Source organism: Phalangium opilio, unplaced genomic scaffold (assembly GCF_054372755.1).
Source record: "Phalangium opilio isolate 3A_F unplaced genomic scaffold, DU_Popi_V2 ptg000003l_1, whole genome shotgun sequence".
Classification (NCBI taxonomy): domain Eukaryota; kingdom Metazoa; phylum Arthropoda; class Arachnida; order Opiliones; family Phalangiidae; genus Phalangium; species Phalangium opilio.
In genome coordinates, this window is record NW_028324145.1 from 6599109 (window position 1) to 6625786 (window position 26678).

The 26678-nt window shown below is 37.0% G+C and overlaps 1 protein-coding gene across 1 annotated transcript in view; it reads right to left on the reverse strand.

Annotated features, from left to right (window-relative positions):
• LOC149717386 (uncharacterized) overlaps positions 1 to 26678 on the reverse strand; it is a 56161-nt gene that overhangs the window by 28534 nt on the left and 949 nt on the right. The gene's annotated exons all lie outside the window — the stretch shown is intronic.

Consider the following 26678-nt stretch of genomic DNA (forward strand, 5'->3'; position numbering starts at 1 on the left):
AGTCAACCCAGAAAGAGTCTGCAGAGACAATGGCTAAGAGAGAGACCCTCAAGACTATAGTAGAGAAGCATAATGGAATTGTAGACGGCTATACAATAACGTCTTCAAAAGCCTGGAACGGTTTCTTCCCCAAAACATTTACGTCATTATGGGTTCACTAATAAGATATGCTCGGGGTTTGTTTATATTAGGCTTTTGTAAATATTGTCTTTGTCAGAATCTCTCTTAATTTGGAATGACCTTTATTTCTTAACAATTTTTTTATCTTAATTGCGTGATAATTACTCAATAATCATAACATAAGTTTATAAGATATGTTCCATAATTATGACACTACCTAATTACTTACTTCGTAATGCTAGAGCCTTACTGAGAGATAATTCGAGAACAACGCCATTCGATTTTGCAGTCCATCTTCCTATTTAGTCTGAACAAAGCCTTTGGCTTACGAGAATCTATGACGTTTCACCAACGTCACTTCACGACAAGCTCTCAGTAACCAGTGACAAACTTATGTCATATATTATGAACTTATGACCATATTTATATATTTAAAACAATATTAAGCCGAGCGCAATTGAAATTTTAAACCTTTACCAAGGCTTAACGAATATTAATGTATTCACAAAGCACGTGATGATATTACGTACAATCCATCTAGACAAATTACTAAATTGTGTGAAATTCAAATTGTGTTTATGTGCTAGAACCATTTGTATTTGTCGTAAGGGGCTTGGTAGGCCTAGTAAATTCATATTCGAAATCTGATCTAAAATCTAGTCTATATTCAAATTTTTCATCATTCACAATCTGGAGGTAAAACAGAACGTAGATCTCAACTCAATTCCCTCGGAGTAGGGGATAACTTTGCCCACGTTGCTTTCATCTCGACCAACAGATGGGGAGTCTTTTATTATAGAAGCTTTCCTCGAGGGGGTATACCGGCTAAGGCCTATAATATATCTAACCAAGGCCTAACTGTATGAAAGAAAATACATTTTTGTTTGATTGATGTATAGAGAATTGCTTTGGGAGGTAGCTATAGCTGGGGAACGCGGTCTCGGGGCCTCTTCGAAAGAATAAGAAAGATTGAGTTACCGTAATAAAACAGAAGCGATTACGGAAGTGGATGCCACGGAGATAAGAATAACCATGATCCAAACCTATAGCAGCTATGCTTTTGATCATCCATTCCTCTACCAACAACCATACACTTTTTCTCTCCTCCCCCTTCTCAGTTTCGCCTATCATCTCATAATCAGCCACTTCCTATAAGTTTGGTTCCGGTGTTCCTTTTCCGTATCAGCACCAATTTATTTAATCATACCATGAGTATTGAGAACTTAAAGAATTTCTATAGCTAAGCCTAATATTTCAAAATAAAACCCTGAAGAACACGAGTATTGAGAGCTCATAGAACATCACGTAGCGAAAGAATATTTTAACCCTAAAAATTCAAATTTAGGCTTAGAAATTTAATCCATCTTATAAGCACCATGCTTGTACCAAGGCTTATAACACTATTTTAAAAACTGACAAAGCTTGGTCAGGTCAAATAGATGCGTCGTCTGCTATCAATACGGCTTTGAAATAAGGACAGTCCCCCAAAGGCCAAAACCAGATTATTAATTCGTTGGACCACTTTTTAAATTCAAACCCAGAGTCTCACTGGTCCCAAGGACTACTTCAAAAATTCCAAGTTCATTTATTCACGATACCAGGGGTAAAAAGTCTGGAGGAACAGTTTATTTCAAACCCTGGTTTCAATATTTTCTAATATAAAGCAGACGACGCGTCATTTTCACATAGATTTTATCAGTTAAAAATCACGCGTTAAGCCTTGGCACACGCATTAATAATAAGGTGGCTTAAAGCCCCGTTTTCATCAAAGCTAGAAAATCACTTCTCGCTAAGCGAGAAGCTTGGAGCGTGTTGCTTCCGCGAGTTTCAAATCCCGCGCCAGAAATGCTAGAAGCTTTCTCGCTCGTGGTATCCCCCTGGGGTGTTTTCATCGAAGCGAGAAAGTGGCGTCATCTGGCGCGATTCCGCGAATGTCCAAATAATTATTGCATTAAAATGGCGGTCAGTAGAAGAAAGCGGCTTTTAAGGAAAAAATCATTTTAAAGGGGCTTTATTTAAAAAACTCGGCTATAAAATCAACTCGATATTAGAAGAAACGGTGGTGGGTTCATCCCATATGGCAACGCAGGAAGCTAGAAGGATACTTTTAATACCTTCACCATGCCTTCGCTGTCAATTTTCAAACAATAGAAACTGTTCAACTTACTTGTCATGTTGTTTTCTGTGGCTACTTCTTCCCATAATGTTTCATTAATTTCCCTATTTCTATTTTCTTTTAATTTGCGGTTAATTAATTCTAATACTGTTAATAATTTGCTCCCTTTTAGCAAATTCATTCTTTTTATTTCTTTCCCTTTCCTGTTTTAACTTTTCTTTAAGTTCTTTCTTCGAGGTTTTGCCATCCATTTTTAAAAACCGAAATGTTGACCCCCCCACTGCTTTCTGATTCGTGGTTCCATGTCACGTGACCGCTACATCTCGCTTCTCGCTAAGCGGGACGCTAGAAAATATCTGTCTCTGACAGATCGGAGCTAGCGTCATTTTCTCGCTCTAGTTTTGCGTTTTCTCGCGTCTAGCGAGGGGTTCCCGCGGCAATGAAAACACCTTTGCTAGAAGCCAGACAAAGTTCTAGCAAACTCTTCTCGCTCTAGCGCGAATTTTTCTCGCTTCTAGCTTTGATGAAAACAGGGCTTAAAACCTACGAATATCCTCTCCTTTCTAGTCCGAATTCTTGAAAGATTAAAACAAATTCATGCCTTATTTTGATAGGGGAACCAACTACTAGCTAGAGGGACATCCAGGGGCTCCTTACAGACTCGATTTTTGTGGAAATTACGACGAAAGCGCTAAAAGGTAATGGGACACCTTCCCACTTTCAGTATTAATTCAAGAGATGCGTGGGAAGCTTTTGATAAATTCCAAAGATGATATAAGATCGAGGGGCCAGAAGCTATAATTAAATTTCGGAAAGCAGCATGCTCGGAACAAATCAGAAACTTTTGAATAAATATATATTGGTAATTAACATTGAGAAGAAATCGAAAATAGCCATTTTGAATGTATCTACCCACCCCAAGAGGTATAATAGGGTAGACAGATCACTTTAGTTTATAATAGCCGAACAGATCACTTTAGTTTATAATAGCCGAGGCTTAGTGCCATTTTATTTGCTCCTCTTTCAAAAATTTGTACTGTTTAAAGTTTTAGCAATTATCCTAATGGTTAATGAAAGTATGACTAATTCATTTTTGACCAAACACAGGTTTTCCCTAAAAAACCTTTGAGATACAGTCACTGAAAGTAACTTCCCATGGAGGGTGTAATACTATTTGTCTAAGGTCAAACCCAGGAGACTCAAACATCCTAACAATATCATATTTCTAAATCCCATATTATTATTATTCGTACGAAAGAAATCAATCGAAAATAGTTTTCTATCTCACGACTATACGCGTTTTTACGTCGAATTGAAATATTCTCTCAAATTTTAGTCTTATTGTAAAAATGGACCACTAATAATTTGTACCATGCTGTAGAAGAAGATGTTGTTGTAGTAGTAATGCGGGTTATGACGTGGTAAGTCAAAACTCTGATCATATTAATGTTATTTCATTGCCTGCGACGTGCTAAGCTAGGTCAGGCACTAAGCGGGATACGTTATACGCGACACTTAGCGACGTGAAATTAGCCATGCATAATTACTCCTACGAGGAGAGAGGTGAGACGGAATAGACATCTCCATGCCTATAACCTAGCCTGTGCACACCCATCTACGGCAACGAAGTCCTCATAAGCATCCTTGGTGGGTGTTTTGATATGGTCGACAATGCCCCCTATGTCTTAAAAATAGAACCTAATTCATGAGAAGTAGCTTCTATTTTTAAATAGCGCTGGGCGGCAGCACTTAACAATCCCCTACCAAAAGGTAATGGCGTCCGCAAGGTAAACTAGGAGACTTTCATTGCTGCACATGGCCTATGAACATTTTATTCCATTTCACCTCTCTCCTTCATGATTAATCTAACTCCATTCTCAAAATTCAAACAGAAAATTGACTGCGAAATGATTCCCCCTTAGCTTTAAGGCTTCCCGACAGAAATGATGTAATTTTATATTGGCTGAATTACCATCTTGTTTAGTTTATTTTTCTTTCCAGGGACTTTTCAGGTACATTTCCTTCATGCTAGGGCCTAAGCTCTAGGTAGTTTTTCCAGAGTAAATCGAATCAAAATATTGCGAGACTCGTTCCATAGGTATGTATAGTCACGGGAGTGGAATTTTCGTATACAGGGTGTATCTGAAATGTTTGTCAGAAATTAAGGGGGATGTTCTTTGGGGCGATTTTAGGTCGAAAATGTAACTTCTATGACATTTTAAGGTCCAGGCCCATCGTTTTCAAGTTATGATTTGGAGTGTTTTGCGTATGACCCCTTAATTAAATTAGAAATTCTCATGATAATTTCAAGGGGGTCATCCGTAAAACACAGCGAACATAACTTGAAAACGGTCACGTCCCTTTGAGCAAAATGTGATAAAAGTCACATTTTCAGCTCGAAATGGCCCAAAAGAACATCCCCCATAATTTCTGATAGAGCTTTCAGAAATACCCTGTATATTTTACTGTTGAAAAAAAGACGAAGACTTCCAGCAGATGTCTAGGGAATAATAAGTTTACGTTCAAGAGAGAGAGGACCTAGCCCTTTATAAACAGGACGAGGGTATACGCCTTTATTATATAATCCCAGCGTACCAACAACAAATAAACGAGAAAGAGGCACAAGCATATTAGAATGCACCTTTTTAGAAGTTTATACAGGGTGGAACAGAATTACAGTTGAAAATTAACGTTTGAAAGTCAAAATATATACATATAATAGAAGGAATGCATACAGTTAACAGGAATAATTTCGTACCCATTTTCTCAACGATTCTAGGCGGGCTTTGTGCGACGATCTAGACTAATTTTACTTCGCCAATATAATTATCAACCTCGCAGCGCGTTGAATTGAACCTTGCACGCGTGCAACTGACCTCGCGATGCTACTAACGAATGCAATTATAGTCAGAAAGATGTCTGAATTAGGAGGCGTGACGGATATAGTACTGATGTCCGGCCCACCAAATCCACAGAGATATTAACATGGGATATATGGAGGCACGATGATTCCCAGTACATGTATGTATTCCTGATAATACACAAGCAAATTATGGTTTAAATAATATTTAGCAACGTTTTAAAGAAAACGACGCAGTTACGACGTCAAAATGTTGATTTAATTAGTTAATAGCATCACGTGATTCACTGGACTTAAAGCTTCTATTATCAGTGCAAGCCAGAGTTAACACCAGTCGCGATCTATTCCAACAGAGGGCGACACAGTCAAATCGCCTATTTCATTTTCAATTATCAAATTAATAAATAAAACTTACCGAGCTTAATTTTATACATTTAAGTATTCAAAATTATAAAAATCCAATGCTAATCGAAAATGAATATTACTAGCCCTAATCCTTAAATACATCTAATTCTTAAAAACGTTTCCAGTTAATTTACAATGAATAAACAATTAAATTTATTACAACTGCTTAAAAATTGACTTCGACACCCTGTACATCGTGTATTTATAAAGATGGCGTATATGGTTAATAGAAACGCGTGTCGGTTTAAGGTTGTGTACCCAAAAGGTTAAAGTTCGAAGCTCTTTTCCGCTATATGCAAGATCTAGAAACCGTAAAGAGTTAATAGGCCTTCAATACTCAAAGAAAACCTTATTTTATATGTTTATATGTATTATATTTTTCCAACTGACTGCATCGGTGAACTTTCTAGATCCCTAAACACGACGGACTGGGATCTACAGGGATTATAAATGAAAAATAGGGACAACAGACAGAGGATGCTGCGAAATGTTTGAATTTCAAAACTGGTAGGGTGCACCCTACCAGTTTTGAAATAACATATCCATAAGTTCATAAGATACATGTTCCCATAAGTGTGTCATTGGTTACCAAGAGCTTGGCATTAATTCGAGGTAAAGCGACGCCTGGTGAGGCTCTGTCAAAGGCCTAGTACAGACTAAATAGGAAGCTGGAAGTCCTGCAAAATTAACCGAGTGTAGCCATTCAATTCTCGAACTAAATCTCAGCAAAGAGAATAGGGACCGACTCTGAATTTGGGGAAACTAGTTCCGGTTGTTCACGTGACCGTGTCGCCTGCTTAAAAATTACCGTTCGTACGTCAACGGTCAACCCAGAGATAAACCCTTTGCCACCACCAAAAACAAGCAGCCGACATAATTTAACCAATAAAAGGTGTCGCTGCTTAGCCAATCAGCGGATCTAGTTACTCCAAAACCGTTTCGCTCCTCCTGGTATATTCTCTTTGCTCTCAAGCATTACGAAGTATAGGTAGGGTCATACTTATATCATATCTTATAAACTTATGATAACACAAACTTAATTTCAAAGATTTATCTCTCCTATATTTTGTAAAACATCCGACAACGTTGACTTATTTTTAAAATTCGCTTCGTAAACAATTAAACAATAAATAACAGATGTTTCACAACAGAAAGAAAAGAGAAAACTAAAATACTTTCTAAACAATGAAATACTATATTTTAAGTCCCGGTGGTATTTTAACAGGTGCGAGTGTCAGTTAACGAACAGTTTTATGACAGACACCATTATACCTTTCATATATCAAAAGTTGAACCTATTTTACTATTAGTTAAATGAATTTATTCAATAATCCCCAAGAATATTATGAAAAAAGAAATTGTTTTTAAAGATAACAGGAAGTATTTTAAAAATTAAATTTGGGTTAGGCTTGAATCATAACTCTGACGTCTTTCTAACTGCAATCTCATTGGTTGGTATCAACGCGAGGTCAGCGCACGCGCAAGGTTCAATTCAACTCGCATCCAGAAGGATGACACTGTATCCTCTTAATACTTCAGTTATTATGTAACATGATTCTTCCCAGGCGTGTTTGTTCTCCTGCTCAACAAACTTCAGATGGGCATCGCACGTTCGCACCGTGCTAAGGTGAATTCTATAATTGTTTGGTACTAAATCCCCAGCAATCAACCCAAAAACCTTGATTGTCTTGACGTGGGACAAAAATCCACAAGCGCATGCGCCTTGCCAAATAGTAAAGCGATAATAGAGAAATGATGAGGGAATTATGTTGGGAAGAATCATGTTACAACATGAGCCTCCCACAAAATCCACATTAGATATAAATGGGTGCACACAATAATTCTTATTAGCTGTATGCATTCCTGGTAGCAACTATAAATCTTGTTAAAAGCACGTTGTTTTTTGTTGAGCGATTTCAATGAAAATTCATGATATGAACTGAATAAAATGACGTATGTAACGAATTAAGTTATATTAGTTCTAAATTCAATCCGTGAAACCAGACTGTCCAAGTCGGCAATACGTGCATTAAATAGAGACATAAATCGTTCTCTGGTCTTTGGATTTATTTATCTATTTATTTTGTTTGTGTTTAACCTACATAGGGACGAAACTAACGATGTCCAGCAAGCAAGGTCTAATGAAAATATATCGGACTCCATAGTTACGAATGGTCCGGTTCGGACACACACACACACACACACACACACGAAGGTAAATTACGATTTGAGCTAATCCCCAATAGCGAGTCAGAGTTCCCAGCTCTTCTTGAATTCAAGGAGAGAAGGAAAAACCGCCGTCGCCCTTTAGAAATCTATTTTAGGATGGCTAAATCTGAGGCGCGTTATATTTCCGAAAAATAGGCGCACTATATTTTTGACGTTAGAAGTTGGGCAAATGAAGTAAAGTCGCCATTTGCTTTTGAAGAAAACAGTCTGAGAAATATCACACCTTCCTCTGGTGACTCTGGCCCTAAACCAGTTTATCAATTGTTTGCATGCACCAGTTTGTTTTTTGAATTCAAGCAGTGGGGTTTACTGGTCATCGGGACAAGTTCATTAATTGCAAATCTATAAAAAAACAAAGGGGAGGAGGCAGTCCTAAAGACCAGGTTACCATTTTGGACGCTAGGGGGTCACTGGTCTCAAGAACTAGTTTTAAATAGTCTGGAAAATAGGACACTTCCTCAGGCCCAATTGCTCGCAACAGTTTGTTTTTGAATTCAAGAAGTGGGGTTCAAGTTTATTAATTGCAAATCTATAGGAAAACAAAGGGGGGGGGGCGGTCCTAAGGAATAGTTTACTATTTTGAACGCTAGGGGGTCACTGGTCTCAAGAACTAGTTTAAAATAGTCTGGAAAATAGGACACTTCCTCAGGCCCAATTGTTCGCACCAGTTTGTTTTTTAATTCAAGAAGTGGGGCTTACTGGTCATCGGGACAAGTTTAAAATAGTCTGGAAAATAGGACACTTCCTCAGGCCCAATTGTTCGCACCAGTTTGTTTTTTAATTCAAGAAGTGGGGCTTACTGGTCATCGGGACAAGTTTATTAAAAATCTATGGGAAAACCAAGGAGAGGGGGCAGTCCTAAGGACCAGATTATTATTATTATTATTTTGGACGCTAGGAGGGTTTGAATAAAGCGCCATCTTTTAAAATGGCGGCCAGAAAAGTAACCAAAACGTCCTAAATTAAGGCAAACGCCGGGCCCCTTTGCTATACTAGTAATTTACTAGTTAGTTCAATCAAGAATTGAGCTAGGGCTTGAGTCCACCTCAGACCATGCCCTAACCATGGACAGACAACTGAATATAGGAGGAAAAGGCCTGGCAATAGCGCTGTGGCGTCGCAAGTTTATCACCGAACTAGTAAAACTGGGCGATATATTGCGGTCAGTAGACGCATGAGGTCACGTGCTACGCGTTGCCATTTGTTAACGAAGGTTTAACACGGCTTTGCCTGTCCATGGTTAGGTGGCCAGAGAGTCCATCCTTCCAAAGTCATCGCTTTAGACTCTTTCTTTTAGCCTTACGTGTTTGAAATCCCTTCTAGAAAATGAGCTTCTGATAACACCATGCAGAAATAAGAGTATAAGAGACATAAGAAATGAATGGTTGTTGAAAGCACGCTCCAAAAATGCCCTTTTCCTATAACATTACGCCCTGAAAATGGTATATATACCAAAAGTAGGGTCGGGTGTTCCAAGGCGAAAAATCAATCAGAACCTTTAGACATTTCAATGTCACTTGACACAACTATCAAAGGCTGAATGACCCTTGCCCGTTTTCATTCTTGCAGGGACGAGTGAACCCGGGCGAGGATAAGGGTTGTTCCTTAAAAATGATCACGTCGCGCGGCGTATGACCGAACTTATGACGTAACAGAACACTCCTCCTTGACCTAGAACGACCTAGAAATTGTAGCGGAAGGATCAAAATATGCTCTCTGAGAAATATTGATTTTTGCACCTTAAACCGAACCTCCAGTTGAAACAGAAAAAAAACTTTAAAATCTATTAGTAGAAAAAATAAACCCCCCGCATCATTCGCTGCAGTAGTTATCTTGTAACCGACTAATGGCGGTAAAGAGCCAAGCGGGGAGTAGACTGTGTATCCCCCCTCTGGGTGCATGCACTTTTGTAAGAGGGAATATTGCACGCTCTCGTTATGGGTGATGACACTGAGCTAAGAGGTAGAAGGGTGTGACGTTGGCTTACGTAGAACTGCCATTACTCTATAATTAAATAAATTAATCGAACCTTAAGTTTGAAATAGATTTTCGTTCGTAGTGACGTCAAAGGTTTGATATTGGGATTAACCAATGAGGAAACGGTTAAGACTTAATGAAGGTTTTTGATTGGGCGTATGCTAGCCAAAAGGAAATTGGATAGGGTCTTTGAGAATCTAAACGGACTCCAATAGTCTGCTACCACGAACGTTGTTGTGACTTCATACCCTAGTCCTATCTCTTACATTGGTTTTGGGCGACCATATTGAAAGTCGTCAGCTGAGGCAATAAAATTTAGACTAACAATATTGACGTCACGTCCACGTAGCTCCTCCCCTCCTGGTACCACTCTATTCGACTCTAGGAAGTCCGATGTGACGTCACAAGTTCGGAAATTTACCGGAAACGTTCAGCGAAAATTAAAATATAAAAGAAAACTTCAATTTCAAAGACTAAAACTAAAAAGTTGAACTAAACCAAATCTCAAATCTTTAAGATATACTTTTGAAACCAGCGTAACCTCTATCTAAAACAATTTTCGGACGGTTTTAGGTGCAAATATTTGAGAATGAACGGATTTTTACCTCTTGACGTATATTTTGTTCCCAAAATAAAAATAATAGCGTAATGATGGGGTGATAAGGGACAATAACGTAACTGTTGTAATTCCAAAAAAAGTGGATCAAGTGTTATTTTTTTAACATTAAGGGCGTTGGACTTTGGCGACCCAATGCACTATAGGGGTATAAGAGGCGAGGCTTAAGCGGCTTAAAAAGGGCATATTTTCTCTGGCTCTCTAAGAGTACGAGGGGTTTAACACTTGCCCAATAACAAGTAAACCTTTGACAGAACGGCAGAACTCTGAATTAAAGACGATATCTCCAACAAACACTTGTACTTTACGAAGGATTCCACATTACTGGGAAGTTAAACTTCCATAAACTATATACAACGGCTTATGCTCGCTATTTATGTCCGTCTGTCTTCTTTTGAACAGACTTCACATTAAGTGACTCTCAGACATTAATTTAATAACCTTTATGGGTAAAAATCAAACGTGGGGTTTCGTCACAACTTAAAACGTGTTTAGTTCTAATTATATACGAAATTTTACTACAATTGGTCAAGCAGTTACTTAGAAAACCGCATTTATGCTAAATCAGATTTGAGTGTATTCCCCCAATACGATACAGACCCTCAATTTGATAACCTTTAAGGGGAATCAACCTTGGGGTTTCATCAGGACATTAAACTTAATCAGTTCTAACTATATTCCAAATTCAACTTCAATCGGACTAATAGTTACGGCGAAAAAGCCATCTGTCCTTGATGAGTATGCTCTAGTATACCAAAAGTTTACAGATCAAAATAAAGTATACTTCATTTAAGCTCGCTCGCCCCTTTCAAATCTCAGAATAGTGTCGACCCCCCCCCCCCGTAGGACCACATTCACGACCGTAGCACAAGGAACACGAGTGAATAGGTTCCTAAAGAAGTAGTTGCTAGCTTTAGTACCAAGAATTAACGTTTGAATCGTCACCAAACAGTACTATTTTCTTAAAACCTTTTACCTCAAAAAGAAAAGCTCTTCTCTGATTGGTTAAGTTCGCGTAAAGGTTGAGAGGAGGGTCGTTTGCTTTTCATTTTAAAAAGGCTGGGAACAGGCTTCGAAAAAAGCATTTTTCCCATAACTGGTCCTCCAGAATTTGCTACCCCTGGTGTCTTGAATAAATAAATACATAAACTTGTCCCAAGGACCAGTACCCTTTACCCTATGTATTTTTAAAGTAGTCCTTAGGTCCAGTGAATCTGGGAGTTTGAATTAAAAAAGTGGTCCAACGAGTTAAAATAAGTTCTAGTTTGGATTTGTAGATTTGCCTTATCAGTATTTCGAAGCGTGGCTGGAAACTATGAACAAACTATACTTTTTATTTTAATCTATGAACTTTTGGTTCATAGATAAAGTATGCTTTCCCTCGGATTTACTTTGGTTTTCTCTTCTCGTTCATATTTAAAGACATGTCTGTTCGTATTTGATCTAAGCTTTAGGGTAAAAACGGACTGATAAAACAGATCGTTATTTGAACAGACCAATATAGAATACATAAAAGAAACGGATTTATACGTGTTTCTCCGGATATATATTTGAGATTCTTGATGTAGGCAAAAGGGAATTACTAAACCATAGCTGGCGGCAGGGATTCCAAATATATAGTATATACACAAAACGAATACGTGCATGCATGCTATGGTACATTAATATTCTTAAATTATTTAAAAGTACTCGAGTAGCATCGGAATGAAAGAGAGATATGCATTGAAATTTTTACGCTCGCCTCGTAAAGTAAATATCTAATTTAATTTACGATACATTTGAATATTTAATTATAACATAAGTTTATAAGATATGTTAGATAAGTAAGGCCATAAGTAAGATAAGAGACTAGAAGCATCTAATTAAATAAATTCTTCACTCAGCGAAAGTGAATATTCTTGATAACACACCAACGGTTGGCCCTCTGGTAGCGGTTTCTGAATTTTCCTCCAAAACGTGAGACGCTCGCGGCGGTAGACGGCCGAACTAGATTCAAGCACAGGCGTCCGTGTTCCGCGGCTTTAAGTTGAGGGGAAGGGGGTAGGATTTTTTTTTGGAACTCGACCAATTTTTTTCTCTCAAGTGCAGGCGCGATGGAAGCGGCATAAAATCCTCAAATTTCCTCACTAGTGCCAGGATCTATTACCAATGCTAGAGCACTTTACTTCTAGTCCCTTATCTTAATTCTGGTATTACGTAATGCTAAGGACTTACAGCTAGAGCTAGTTCGAGAACGACAAGCAAGAATTGAAGTCCTACATTCGGTGGTTAATTTTGCAGGACTTCCATCTAGGTCCAATTTAGTCTGCATTACTAAGCCTTTGACAGCGCCTCACCAGGCGTCGCTTTACCTCGAATCAATGACCTACGTCACTCACTTCATGACAAGCTCCAGTTTCTAAGTTACCAGTGACAAACTTATAGAAGGTATCTTATAAATTTATGTTATCATATTAATACGCTTAAAAGGATTAAGATAAATTTTATTAAATATTAAACTGACTGGGTTTCTAACGGAATAAATTAATATTAAAAATCTTTCGAGTTCAATAAGGATCAACTTCAACCAATCAAATTACGTGAAATTGAAATAGTATAAGGGATAGCAGCGCCTCAAATCAAACCCTTTGATTTTGGGGGAGGTTGTTTTACGGGGTTTAGCATTTAAATATTTGAGGAAAAGGTTTGAGCAATGATTTGAGTGTTTTAAGGATGACCCCTTAATTAAATTAGCAGTCATTTTCTTTCAGTTTCTTAATTAAATTTAAGGGGTCATCCGTAAAATACTCAATCCAATCTTAACTCGAAAACAGTGACCCTTGTGGCAAAATGGCATAGATAGAAGTATAGAACATTTGACTCAAAATCGAATAGATTTCTCAAAGAACATCCCCCTTAATTTATGCCAGACTTATAAATCAGAAACACCCTGTATATGTATATGGCTTAATGGAAACCAGGTTAAAAGGCTTAGTAAACTCGAGTACACTCTGGTGTAGTTTGTATTTCGTCGGAGATAAAACGTATCTACAACCATAATTTAAGATAAGCTACTATGATGGTGTTGGTGGTAAAAAGAGTCACGCACAGACGACGAGGTAGTTGGGTTTAAACAACCTTGGGGTTTAAAAACCAACACAACACACACCTTACAATATACGTATATTGTTTTCAATAACAAAGAGGCACATGGGAATCGAAAAAGGTTCCCTTGTAAACCCTTATCTCAAACCTTAAAAACGTGCTGTAACCAAGTCCTAATAAAGCTAATAGCAGCAAAGTATTAAAACATGTACGTCACAGCTGTACAAGATTTTAATTTTTTTTTTTTTTAGAATTTGGTCCTGTTAAGCCTTGGAGTCTTTTGAAACTCTTATGTATAGAATTAGGCTTAGTTCGTTATAGTCAAATTAAATCGAATCTCTACGTAAAAGCCAAGGGTTTTAGAATTTTTCTACTTAAGTTCTTGTAGATATTAAATTTTTTTGGGAAAAAAGTGTTTTAGCCTAGCTATTATGTGTTTAAAAGAATTAAGCTTCGCTCATTGTAGTTTAATATCGATTTGAAGTGATTTTAAAGGTACTTCCTTATCACCGGAAATTAGGCTTATCTTGGGGTTTAGATGGTGCGTGATAAAAAGCGAAACTGCATCGTCTGCTATGCAAATTTTAAAACTACATAAGTCGCATTACAAACTAAACCTAACTTCAGTATACGATTAAAATTTAATAATTAGGCTTAACAACGTTTAATTCCAAGTCGAACTTCCAGGGATTACATAAAAATTCAATATAATTCGATTATTACCTGGGGTGGATTAACAAATTTGGACTAGTCTTTTAAAAAAAAGACTGTCGTCTGCTACAACAATGTTAAATTAAGGCTCATTATCCTCCCTCAACACTTAACCTTAGTCCTTACCCAACTTCCACTAAATTAAATTAAAATTAAATAACTAGGCTTAACAAATTTAAACTTCAAGCTCAACTTTCACTGATTACATAAAAAAATTCAAGACTAAGGCTTAACAAAATTACATTTATAATCACTTCAAAAACCCACACGTTTTTGGAATATTCTTTAAAAATAAGAATTATAACGTTCCCAAAATATAGTTCAATAATTTTAACGGCCTGTTAAGTGAGTTGACAGGGAACGAGAGAGTTCAGAGAAAACCGCCGCTCTTTTGAGCGGTTGCTCGACACACTCTTTATTGTACAAAGAGAGAGAGAGAAAAGTGTGTGTGTGGACCCTCTGCCATCGCGACAGAGTTGAGTCGAGCTCTCACAACTTAATTATAATAACTAGCGTCGAGCTGAAGAGAGAAAAGTTTGCGGACTTTGAGCAAAAGGGTTGACTGTGGTGGACATTTTTAAAAGCAGGCGTCGCACTCGTAATAGGGGCCTGGCAACTAGCTCACCGCGGCAAAAGTGGGTAAGGGTGAAAGAAGGAGAAGGTATATGACCCCTACGTGACCTTTGTCTCTAAGCCAGTTCCCAAACGAGTTTTATGCCCGGTTTTCGCTAAAAATTGTCCCCAAAAAATTTACATAATAACGTCAATGCAAATGGCTCTCGGTGGAATAATAATAAAGCCCGAGTTCCCTTGCTTATCTCCTACTCTCGTGGGCGTCCGTCCTGGCAAGTTTTCTATACCAGTTTTTGTGTCCGACTGATTTGAAGGGTCATATTAGGATTAACTTCACCTTAACAAGTATAGTCAAGAAGTGATATCAGGGAGAAGGTATAAATTGGCCAAATTTCTAGCTTTATCTCCAGTCCAAACGTAGGTCCGGAGTTAATCCCCGCCTCTAAATTACAACCATTGGTTCTTGAAAACTCACGTCAGCGCGACGCGAATGACGAAAATTACGTATTTTCCGACTTAGTAGAGGCGAAATAGCCCGGCCTCCTTTTACGTCCCCCCCCCCCTTGTATTTTGAAAGGGGGACTGGGACTTTAGCACCCGAATACTTAGGCAACTTATACCTTCTCCCTAATAAACTAGATATCACTTTTTGGTTTAGTTCTATCTTTTCTTCTCTATATTTTAGACTATAAACTAATCCACTCTTCATTACTATGTTCTTATATTGGTAAAATGTTCAATTGACTTTAGGGATATCGAATCTATTTTCTAACAATTTTAAATACAGCTCAAACTAGTTAGCTAAGCAATATTTAGTTCAGGATTACTAATAACATGAGTTTATAAGGTATGTTCCATAAGTATGACACTTATACTTCCTAATGCTAGAGAAATACAGCTCGAGCTAGTTCGAGAACGACAAGCGAGAATTGACTACACTCGGTTAAATTGCAGTCCATCTTCTTATTTAGTCTATACTAAACCTTTGACAGCACCTCATGCACCAGGCGTCGCTTTACCTCGTCACTTCATGACAATTTCCAGTTTGTAACCCGTGACAAACTTATGGAACATACCCTATGAACTTATGATATCAGTTTAAAGCACTATCTTCCAGGCATTTTTTACATGAAATTACTTGGTTTTTGCTTTCGGCATTTAGTTGAAGGATCAACTAACTTTTGTATTATTATTATTATTATTATTATTTTTATAATTATCCCTAAACTCAGCGATTCGGTATACTTGGGGAGGGTTTAAAGTTTACCTAGAGGTGAAACGAGGGAACAGTTGCGTTGCATGATGAGAAGGAAAAAGGATTATTTAAAGAGTGAGAGAGAGGAAATGTAGGGCCCCTTTTGCTGTAGTTCCTAAATTGTTTTTATTAGATCCCTGCATATACGTTTGCCAGGGTGAAAGTTTTGCTTTTAACTGCATGGAGATCGAGATTCAAAAATAAATTTTGAACTTTGCTCGTGTACTCTAGCTCAGACTTGGTTAGAATAACAACTAATATGAAATTACAATTTTTTATCTCGGGTTCAGTATAAAAATTGATAAATTTCACTGAAGGGTAAAGCTCAGAGTTCATACGTTAGTTTTTAGAAGTCTATTAGGATAGAGTTATCAAAAGAAACGATCGGACTAAACTGTTTCGAAAGGTTTTTAGTTACTACAGAAATTGAAAAATATATCTACAAAAAGAAATGAAGTAAATCATACACAACTTGAGGAGTCAACTGGTTTGGTTCGGTAGATTTTCAAAACTCAAAAGTGTATGCTATAAATGAAAATATGGAAATACAGGGCTGTCAGACCTTAAAGGGATACTCTGGGTTACAATAGTTTCTTCATTTTTAATCGAAAGGGCGTATAAAATAACGAATATATCAATTGGAACCATGTTTCTATCTACAATATTAAAGACAATACGAGAAATTTAAGTTTCGGTAATGGATGGCACTACGCATTAGGCTTTACCGCGTAGCACTGGGAGGTACCGCTCCCTATTGGACGCCTAGTACAACCTGACGGATTCATCCAATAGGGGTACATCCCAGTGCTTAGCGGGAAGCCTAACGCGTAGTGCCATACATTACGGAAAATTAATTGATTGTATCTCCTTTAATATTGTAAATAGAAACATGGTTCCAATTGTTATATATTCATTATTTTATACGCTCTTTCGATTAAAAAATTAAAAATTCTAGCCCAGTGTATCCCTTTAAATGATAGCCAATTGTTCAGATACAATCAGTTCAAACTCTCTTAATTTCCAAAAATTCTGTTGTCTGTTTCATTCATTCAACACCGATGGGTAATTGGCAAGTCATGTTTTCCGAACGGCTATCGCGTAATTCATTTTCCCTTATACCTCTGACTGATCCATTTTTCGAGAGTCAATTGTTCACTCTAACTCAGTTCAAACTCACAAGGTAACTAATATTCGTTTCTTAGTTTAACCAGCGTTCATAGTTCAACAATGACAAAACAACAAAACAGAATCAGTTAACACTTTGGAGGTAAAAATTGTATTTCGAGACCTTTATTCCTAATTCTAACAACACGAAAACCCCTCTCTACCATTGAAAAAAAATTCCCCATAAAATCGATGAAACGTTATCCACTTTTTTATTATAGGAGACGAGGCTTAACTAAAAAAATTGGTAGTGAATGACATAATAGTAATGATAGATTCGACTGTCTGTATAAAAAAAGGGAAAGAAAAAAAACATACTCGGAAATGATGAATCAGTCCATGGAGAGACCCGAGACATCAGGTATGTTGATAAAAAATGACTCACTATGGTGTTATAATAGGTAAGAACAAGAAGTGATATCTAGTTTACTAGGGAGAAGGTTTAAGATGCATAGGTATTCGCCCGCCATAGTCCCTGTCCCCCTTTCAAAGTAAAAGGGGGGACGTAAAAGGAGGCCGAGCTATTTCGCCTCTCCTCAGTCGGAAAATGCGTAATTTTCATCATTCGCGTCGCGCTGACGTGAGTTTCCAAGAACCAATGAGATGCTGGTTGTAATTTAGAGGCAGGGATTAACTCCGGACCTACGTTTGCTTTATACTGGAGATAAAACTAGAAATGTGGCGAATTTATACCTTCTCCCTAATTAACTAGATGTCGCTTCTTGGTAAGAATATAAAGAATGAAAACAAGAAGTTGAGTAATCCGCGCCCGGTGGTCTGGCAATGTTTTTTATCCTTGATCGTTTACGCTGGAAATCTCCTTATGACATAATGAAGTGAGAGAACAGATGACTCAAGTATAAGTAATAATAATTTGAGGTGTAATTACAGTAATCGGAAATTATGAGTGACAGTTTGTTTGATGCCTATAAGTGGGTGTGTTCAAAAGTTCATATCTTAACCAATATCTTCTAAGTAGATACGTTCTCACCAACTGGTGGTTATTTTGGAAATTAATAACGTAATTAATGTCAAGTCCCAATATATTATACAGGGTGTTTCTGATAAGTCTGATAATAAATTAAGGGGGATGTTCTTTGGGAAATCGATTTTGAGTCGAAAATGTAACTTCTGTCTCCGTTTGCCCTGAGGGACACTGTTCTCGAGTTTTGATTTGGTACCGTAAAATTTCGGAATTGAAGTTAGAATACCCTCATCCGTTTTAGTCGCCTGATTCTAAAACGTTTTGTTCAATAACTGGTGGTTAATAATTAAGTAGGTTTGTGAATACGCAAATATAAATAGTTGAAAATAAACGGAAGTATAACCTTCAAATACGAACGCGACCTGACACAAATATCAAACATAAAACTACTATTCTGAATTGTGGCCAAACTGCATCGCATTCAACTCTAAAAAAAAAATAGGATCGGTGGGAAAGGATTCAGAGAAAATATAGCACTGGAATAGAAGCTACCCTGCGACCTACCATTATATAGTTGCATTACGTGGAAGTCACCGGACGTTTTAGTCCTCCTTTCATTCATTTCCGGCTATCTCCGCTTTCTATACATAGTTTACAGGCATGGAGGATTCCTACCAATAACACAAGGAGGGCAAGCGACTTAAAGTGTAAAATCATCTGCTATTTTACACTCTAAGTTGTCTGGTCTCCTTGTGCAAATGGTATGAATCCTCCTTGCGTTTAAACTACGTATAGCGACGTAATAACCGGAACTATTGACGGAACCCTACTTTCTATTCCAATACACAATTTTCCATGAAGGAAATGAATAAAAATAAGACAAGAGGACAAGAAAAAAAAATTAGGTATAGGTAACTAACTAATGGTGTCAAAAAGTTCCACCATCAAATTTTTGTGACAATGTCAAGAGAGGAATCGAGGGATCCAGGTGACAAGCCGACAAAACTATGGCATACGCGACTATGAAACTCTCCCTGCAGTATCGTCGAGGGACCCTCTTAACAGACAGAAAAGAGGGATGGACTAACGTTACGTAGCTGAGTTGAGCTGCGTCCTGATTTATAGCTGAGCCAACAGAGACCCTGGCGCGATTGACAAGTATACCGTCAAAGGCGACCCCAATAATATCATAGCGCTTATAAAAGAAAGGCGCGAAACTATGGCGGGGAAAAGAAGGGTGCCAAAACGGCGGCGCCAATCACTCAAAAAAACAAAAAACAAAAATAAAATAAAAAGATTTCTCTATACATTTACTTTCTCTTTTCTCGACCCTGAGTTCCAACTGACTAAAGAAAACCAGAGCCAAAGAAATATTTAAATTTATAAAACGAGGAATTTCAATTAATTCGGGACTAGGATTTCACAGATGGACTTCGTTATACCATAAGTTTATAAGATATGTTCACCATAAGTTTATCACTGGTTACAAACTGGAGCTTGTCATGGAGTGAGTGACGTAAGTCATAGATTCTAGTAAAGCGACGCCTGGTGCATGAGGCGCTGTCAAAGGCTTAGTACAGACTAAATAGGAAGACTCGGGAAGATGGAAGTAATGCAAAACCGCGTGTAGTCAATTCTCGCTTGTCGTTCTCAAACTAGCTCTGACTTGGAAATGAACATGAAGTTCAATCAAGAAGTGATATCTAGTTTATTAGGGAGAAGGTATAAACTCGCCACATTTCCAGCTTTATCTCCAGTTCAAAAGTAGGTCCGGAGTTAATCCCCGCCTCTACATTACAACCTGCATCTCATTGGTTCTTGAAAACTCACGTCAGCGCGACGCGAATGACGAAAATTACGTATTTTCCGACTGAGGAGAGGCGAAATAAGCTCGGCCTCCTTTTACGTCCCGCCTTTTATTTTGAAAATGGGACTGGGATAATGGCGCGCGAATACTTAGGCATCTTATACCCATAAACTAGATATCACTTCTAGGTTTAATACGGAGCCTCTATAAAAGGGGGTTGAAAAAACAAGACTGGCGCAGTTATGAGCATCTTTGGAGCGTGAACCGGTCACGTGATCACTTTACTGACGTCTCAGAGGGGGTAGAGTCAACGCTGGTAACCTAGGTTAGCGTACATTTCGCCTAACATCGAGCCTCCCATTTTTAGACGCTCTATGATTTCAAATTTTCAAAGGGATACACGTGTTGGTTAAAGTTAATTTTGGCTTAATTAAATTCAATATAGACTGACTTCCGAGGTGCATTCAATCAATTTGGTGATTCACCCTGATGCTATCAGTAAATCAGACATTTTTAATGAATGTACAAGAATTTTTTGGGGGGAAAAAATAACCCTTAATCTAAAAGTTTTTTTTTTTTAAATCATTATAAAATTCTGTAAAACTGGGAATTCCTGTTTGAAATACTTAAAATTATTTGGATGTTGAAAAGTGTAAGATTAAATATAAGAGAAAATATCATTTCTTAATGAAATGCTTTAAATTTTTAAAAAATGAAAGTTAACAACGTATAGCAACAGATATTTCGAAAGTCAATTTATATAAATAAATTGATGTCAAAATATAAACTTAAAGAGATGCCAATTGCCAATTTTTTCCCATTACTATTGGACTGTTTTTTATCGCTTTGGAAATCATTCGAAGTTAATAACGATTAAAATAATTGGAAACGAAAAATTTCGTGGCCGTGTATGGCATGGTTTTCATTAAAAATATTAAATTTAAAGAAAACATTAAAATCCAATTTTGTTGTAAAGTTTTATCTACCACATGATTATTACCATAAGTTCATAAGATATGTTCTCCATAAGTTTGTCACTGGTTACAAACTGGAGCTCGTCATGAAGTGAAGTAGGTCATAGATTCGAGGTAAAGCGACGCCTGGTGCTCAGGTGCTGTCAAAGGCTTAGTACAGACTAAATAGGACTAAAGATGGAAGTCATGTAAAATTAACCACCGAGTGTAGTACTTCAATTCTCGCTTGTCGTTCTTGAACTAGCTCTTAGTAAGTCTCTAGCATTACGAAGTATAATTAGTGTCATACATATGGAACATAGCTTATAAACTTTTGTTATTATTTATACGTAACCGGCGTACAAGAAAGCCTGGAGTGATTATCCCCTCGGTTTAAGCCTTAGGGGTGTGTAAACCTTTTTAAATAAAAGTATATATTCTATAATTGTAAACATTTGAGGAAAAATGACGAGACTGACTAAAAGAGTTCAAAAAAAAAAATGCCAAAAAGGCTTCAAAGAAACCATAATTTGCCGACCAAAATAATCGAAATGTATTACCATCTTTCCCTATAATATCCTAAATTTAGAAATAACGTCTGGGAGAGAAATTTACAACTTCTCTCTATCGTATTTAATATATTATATTAGGGTTCAATCAAGTTGTAGAAAACCAAGCCCCTAGAGCTAGAGGAACTCTTACAAAACACACTTATTCCATTTATAAAGGAAAGAGATACACCAAAATTTGGCCTGAAAAGGCTTAGAAAGTATGTTTTTCTTTTCAGTACACGTGGTGCTGGTAGTAGCAGACTATTTTGGCTTAAACTATGTAGAAAAACTTCAAAAAAATAACAAATTGGATTTTACTTTGAATACAGAAACTTAATTAAAATCTATATCTATATAAATCAAAGTCCTGACTGACAGATAATCAAGGCCCAGCCCAAAGCGCTTGCCTTAGAAGGCTGAAAATTTGCAGGAACGTTACTCGTAAGTAGTAGGCGCGTACTAAGAAAGATTTTTCCAATCCACCGCCATCTTAATAAATGGCGCCCAGAAATGTAAAAAATCTTCTCTATGCAACAAAGTCCGCGCGTTTCAACCGATCTCACAAATATTTAGTACACTGGTTTCCTTTAAACCTATAGACGGGCTGAATGGTCTTTCGGGTTCCATTTGTTGCCATTTTTTTTTTAAATGGCAGCCCGAAATTTAAAACCCTTCTTTATGGAATAATGTCCGCGTGAAAAGTAATAAAAAAATGTCCCGACGGACTAAAGGCCAATCCCGAGTGCCTTCGCACCTAGGGTGCTACAAAAATATTAGTCATCGGTAAAATCTACCTATTCTTTTTATCAAACTAAGTCAAAAATATAGGATATTATAGGACCTTTCATGAATTATAGCATAATATAAGACAGTTTCAAAAATAAATTATTTTAAAGAAATTATAGGACCGCTGGGTTCCCTGTGGTAGTGGTAGTTATGTGTTCCTTAAAATACCAAAATCATAATTGGCACACACACGTTGTGGTTGTTCGGTTGACAACACACAAATACAACTCTCTTATAATCATAAGGGAGGGGGGAGAGACGGAAAGGGGCTGGAAAAATGTAAACTCTTTTGACATATTTACAAGTTGTTCAGTACGTTTCGTACAGTTGAGAGAGAATAAAAAAATAATAAATACTATACAGGGTGTTTGTGAAAAGTCCATCAATAATGAAAGAGCGTATTTATTGGGCCATTTTGAGTCGAAAATGTTCAATGGCATTTTTCCGTCCGAGCCACTGTTTTCAAATTATGATTGGAGTAATTTACGGATGACCCCTTAAATTTAATTAAGAAATTGAAAGACAGCGCTAATTTAATGAAGGGGTCATCCCTAAAATATTCAAATCATAACTCGAAAACCGTGGCCCGGACGGCAAAATGTCATAGAACATTTTCGACTCAAAATGACACAAAAAACATCACCCTTAATTTGTGATGGACCTTTCAAAAACACCCTGTATACCGGTTGAATTCAAAACCAAGTGTATACCCGTACTTCATAGTGTCCTTGTTATAGCGCTTTAAAAGGAATACATAAAGCTAATTGGAATATTTGCGTAGCCATGCATTTTCTCATCGTATCTAGATGGATTTTGAGCATTGGAAGAGTTATAGTCTGCCACACACTCTTACCTCGGTTTTGGCGACCATTTAGGGTCCGGGAGCTGCCAGAGAGGTGTGGCTTAAAATAGCTCCTCCCCTTTACACCAAAATGGCGGCAAACTTCACAGAGTGAAAGGCTAGTGCACTGGGGAAGGCTTCTGATTGGCTAAGTGAGGGTAGGGGAGATTTTCACCCCTTTGCCCACTTCCTATTGGAAGTCGTCAGCTCAAGGCACGGAAGTTAGACTAAAAATATTAACGTCACGTCGCCGTAGCTCCTCCCTTCTCAGTACCACTCTATAGACCAATCATAATGTATGAAGAATTTTACCTCGCGAATAGATATTTATCTCGCTGAGAGTTGAATTGAACTTTGCGAGTGCATGTGCCTAGTAAGTACCAACCAATGAAATCACATTCAGAAAAAACGCCAGAATATAGTTCAGCGCCTAATAACTGTCAGACACCCTGTACAGAGATTACGATTACGTGTAAGGGTAGGGCTTTTGAAGGTTACTTGTAATCACTTTAGTACAGTCAAAGATACAACGATTACATTGAGTGGCAATCCCCTCGGATGAAGTACTCAAGCCCGGCCCATAAAACCCGCATAGAAAACAACAAGTGAGACACGGAGGGACGATAATTCCTAGTACCTGTACGTATTCCCGATTTAATAAATGTTGTTATGCTTTTATTTAAGGGTATGGAAACAAAACGACTCTCAAGTTCTAAATTTCAACTATTATCTATACATACTTCCGGCAAATTTTGTTGTCGCGTTATATTTATACAACTTCCTTTAATTTTTCGATACGTAGTAAGTTATAAACTTGTAAAGGAATTAGTTAAATTGCTGCTAAGCCTAGGCTTTTCTTCTTTTCTTTCTTTGATATTTTTAAGACTTCCGATGGCAGTAGCATTTGAATTAGAAATAATTAATGACTAATTTTAATTTGTAACTCGCCCTAAAAATAACCAGTAGTAAAATCAGTGTGTCTTTTAAAATATTAATTAATAGGGTTTTGTAATTTAGATGCCATTTTGGGTAATTTTATTTCGTTTCACATGCACGGATTTTGGCTACAACCTCCGGTTCCTTCGCCACAATTTTGGTAAGGTCTTTTTATCATAAGTAACGGTTGAATTATTTTATAAATTAGACAATTAAATCCATTAGAACGGGGTTATTTTAAATTTTAAACATTTAGCTGCCAAAAATATCAAGATATATAATTTTAAATAATAAAAAAAGAGTATATATTTTTTATCCAATGAAAAATCAGCAGCAATACAACGCCCAATAATGCAATTTTCATTTTAATGTTATTTCTAGTAGATCATAAGTTCATAAGATATGTTCCATAAGTTTGTCACTGGTTACAAACTGGAGCTTGTCATGAAGTGAATGAGTTAGGTTATAGATTCGAGGTAAAGCGACGCATCGTGAGGCACTGTCAAAGGTTTAATACAGACTAAATAGGAAGATAGACTGCAAAACCGAGTAAAGTCAATTCCCTACCAATATTAACGTCAACTCCCCGTAACTCCACCCCTTTCAGTACCCAACTACACGATTCGCAATTGTATACTTGGTGTTACCCCTTTCACGGTCTTAAGACATATTCTTTGTATAATTAAATACATTCCTATAAGGTTGCAACGGGTGAACTAATTATACTTGAATATTGAACTCTGACCTTAACCAAGAAGTGATATCTAGTTTATTAGGGAGAAGTGATAAGATACCCAAGTAAGAATTGGCGCGTCATAGTCCCCCTTTCAAAATACAAGGGGGGGACGTAAAAGGAGGCCGGGCTATTTCGCCTCTCCTCAGTCGGAAAATATGACTGTAATTTTCGTTATTCGCGTTGCGCTGACGTGAGTTTAAAAACCAATGAGATGCTGGTTGTAATTTAGAGGCGGGGATTAACTCCGGACCTACTATACGTTTGGACTGGAGATAAAGCTAGAAAGGTGGCGTATTTATACCTTCTCCCTAATAAACTAGATATCGCTTCTTGGTTGCAATTGAAAAAGCGACGGCGGCACTCGACAAATGTGTCGGTTTTTATTTCTTCCCTCTTTTGATGTAATGACAGACAAAACACAGAACAGCGTACAGAATACAGCAGGGTGTATAGGTCTGGCTTTGCCAAAGGGGCTTACAAAAGAATGAACGAAAGGCGCGCCAAAATTAATTATGCAAGCGAGAAGTGCTGTTTATTTCCAGCTATTACCACGCTAGAACACGTTCTCAATTCCCGTTACAGTTTATCAGCTTTAGAAAAGGGTTGGATTCTGTCTACCAAGCGTATATTACACGCGTAATATGACTTTGAAACGTGGTAGTACTGTAGGCCTAGTCATTCATTCTTGCATGCTAGGCCTAATACAAAATAATCTTAAGATATATAGATATAATTGTTATCGTGGGACAAAACGTGAATATGTAAATTACTTAAATTTAAATAAACGGTTCGATGAACCGCTTTAAGAGTAAAAAAAAAAATATACAGGGTGTTGTTATAAAAAGGGTATGACGTGGTAGGTCCGAAGGTACAGTTTTATCTCATTTAAAATAATATGTACGTTATACAGGGTGTATCATAAAGTTTAGTGAGACCGCGACCGCAGTACAGTGAATATGCAATTTAAGTCGAAAACATTTCGTCCAAAGGCTCAACGTTAACAAATTATGACTGGAGTGTTTTATGGATGACCCCTTAATTAATTTAACAATCCTTTTCAGTTTCTTACTTAAATTTAAGGGGTCATACATAAAACACTTCAATCATAACGACAGGAAGAATGTCATAGAAAGTTAAATTTTAGACTATAAATTTATTTTTCATGCACTATAGACGGTCTCACTATCTTTTATGAAACACCCTGTATAATGCCCTAAATATGATGATACACCCTTATTAATATATTATTTTAGATGAGATAAAATTGAGGCTTCATTTTTAAACATTCATCTCAATATTTAAAATAGAACCGAAATGGAATAAGGTCAAATTAGGTCAGAATCACCATACGCCAAAAAAAATAACCAACCAACTTAGTTTTTTGGTGGCAACACATTTATCCCTACTGCATGGTAAACCACCGTTTATTAAGCTTCATTTTTTACATTAATTATATGCCAGAGTGGGATCGAATTAGGTCAAAATTAATTTATTCAAATTAATCTATATTTATGTAACACGTTTTAATTACCTAAGTGATGAAATAAAATGGGAGATTGATTTTTTTACCAAATAATTTCAATCTGAATAGACCAGAATATGAATTAGGCCAAAATAGGTCATACGCAAAACAGTCGATATAGATTTCTAGTGGTAGAATCTTTTCTTACATCAGTTTTTAAAAAAATAGTACGATATTCAATTTTTAAATCGCAAAATGTCTCTGCACATAATGATGCCAATGAAATTACATTATTATAATATGGAGTAAATACTAAATATATACATATATGTATAAATATAAATAGGTAAATATGGGGAGTTATTTCTATAAGGTGCTTGGAACAATCATTATCATATCTGGAATTTTTTTGGCGCGTATAGCGTCGTCTAAACTTATTACTAGAGTTCAATAAACCAGTTATAAGCATGCAGCAAGGTAGGTAGGGTAATGGTATATATTTATATTTTTGCGATGGCCTCAATTCTAAAATTCTTGTCTGGTTTGATTTTCATATACACCACCCCGTATT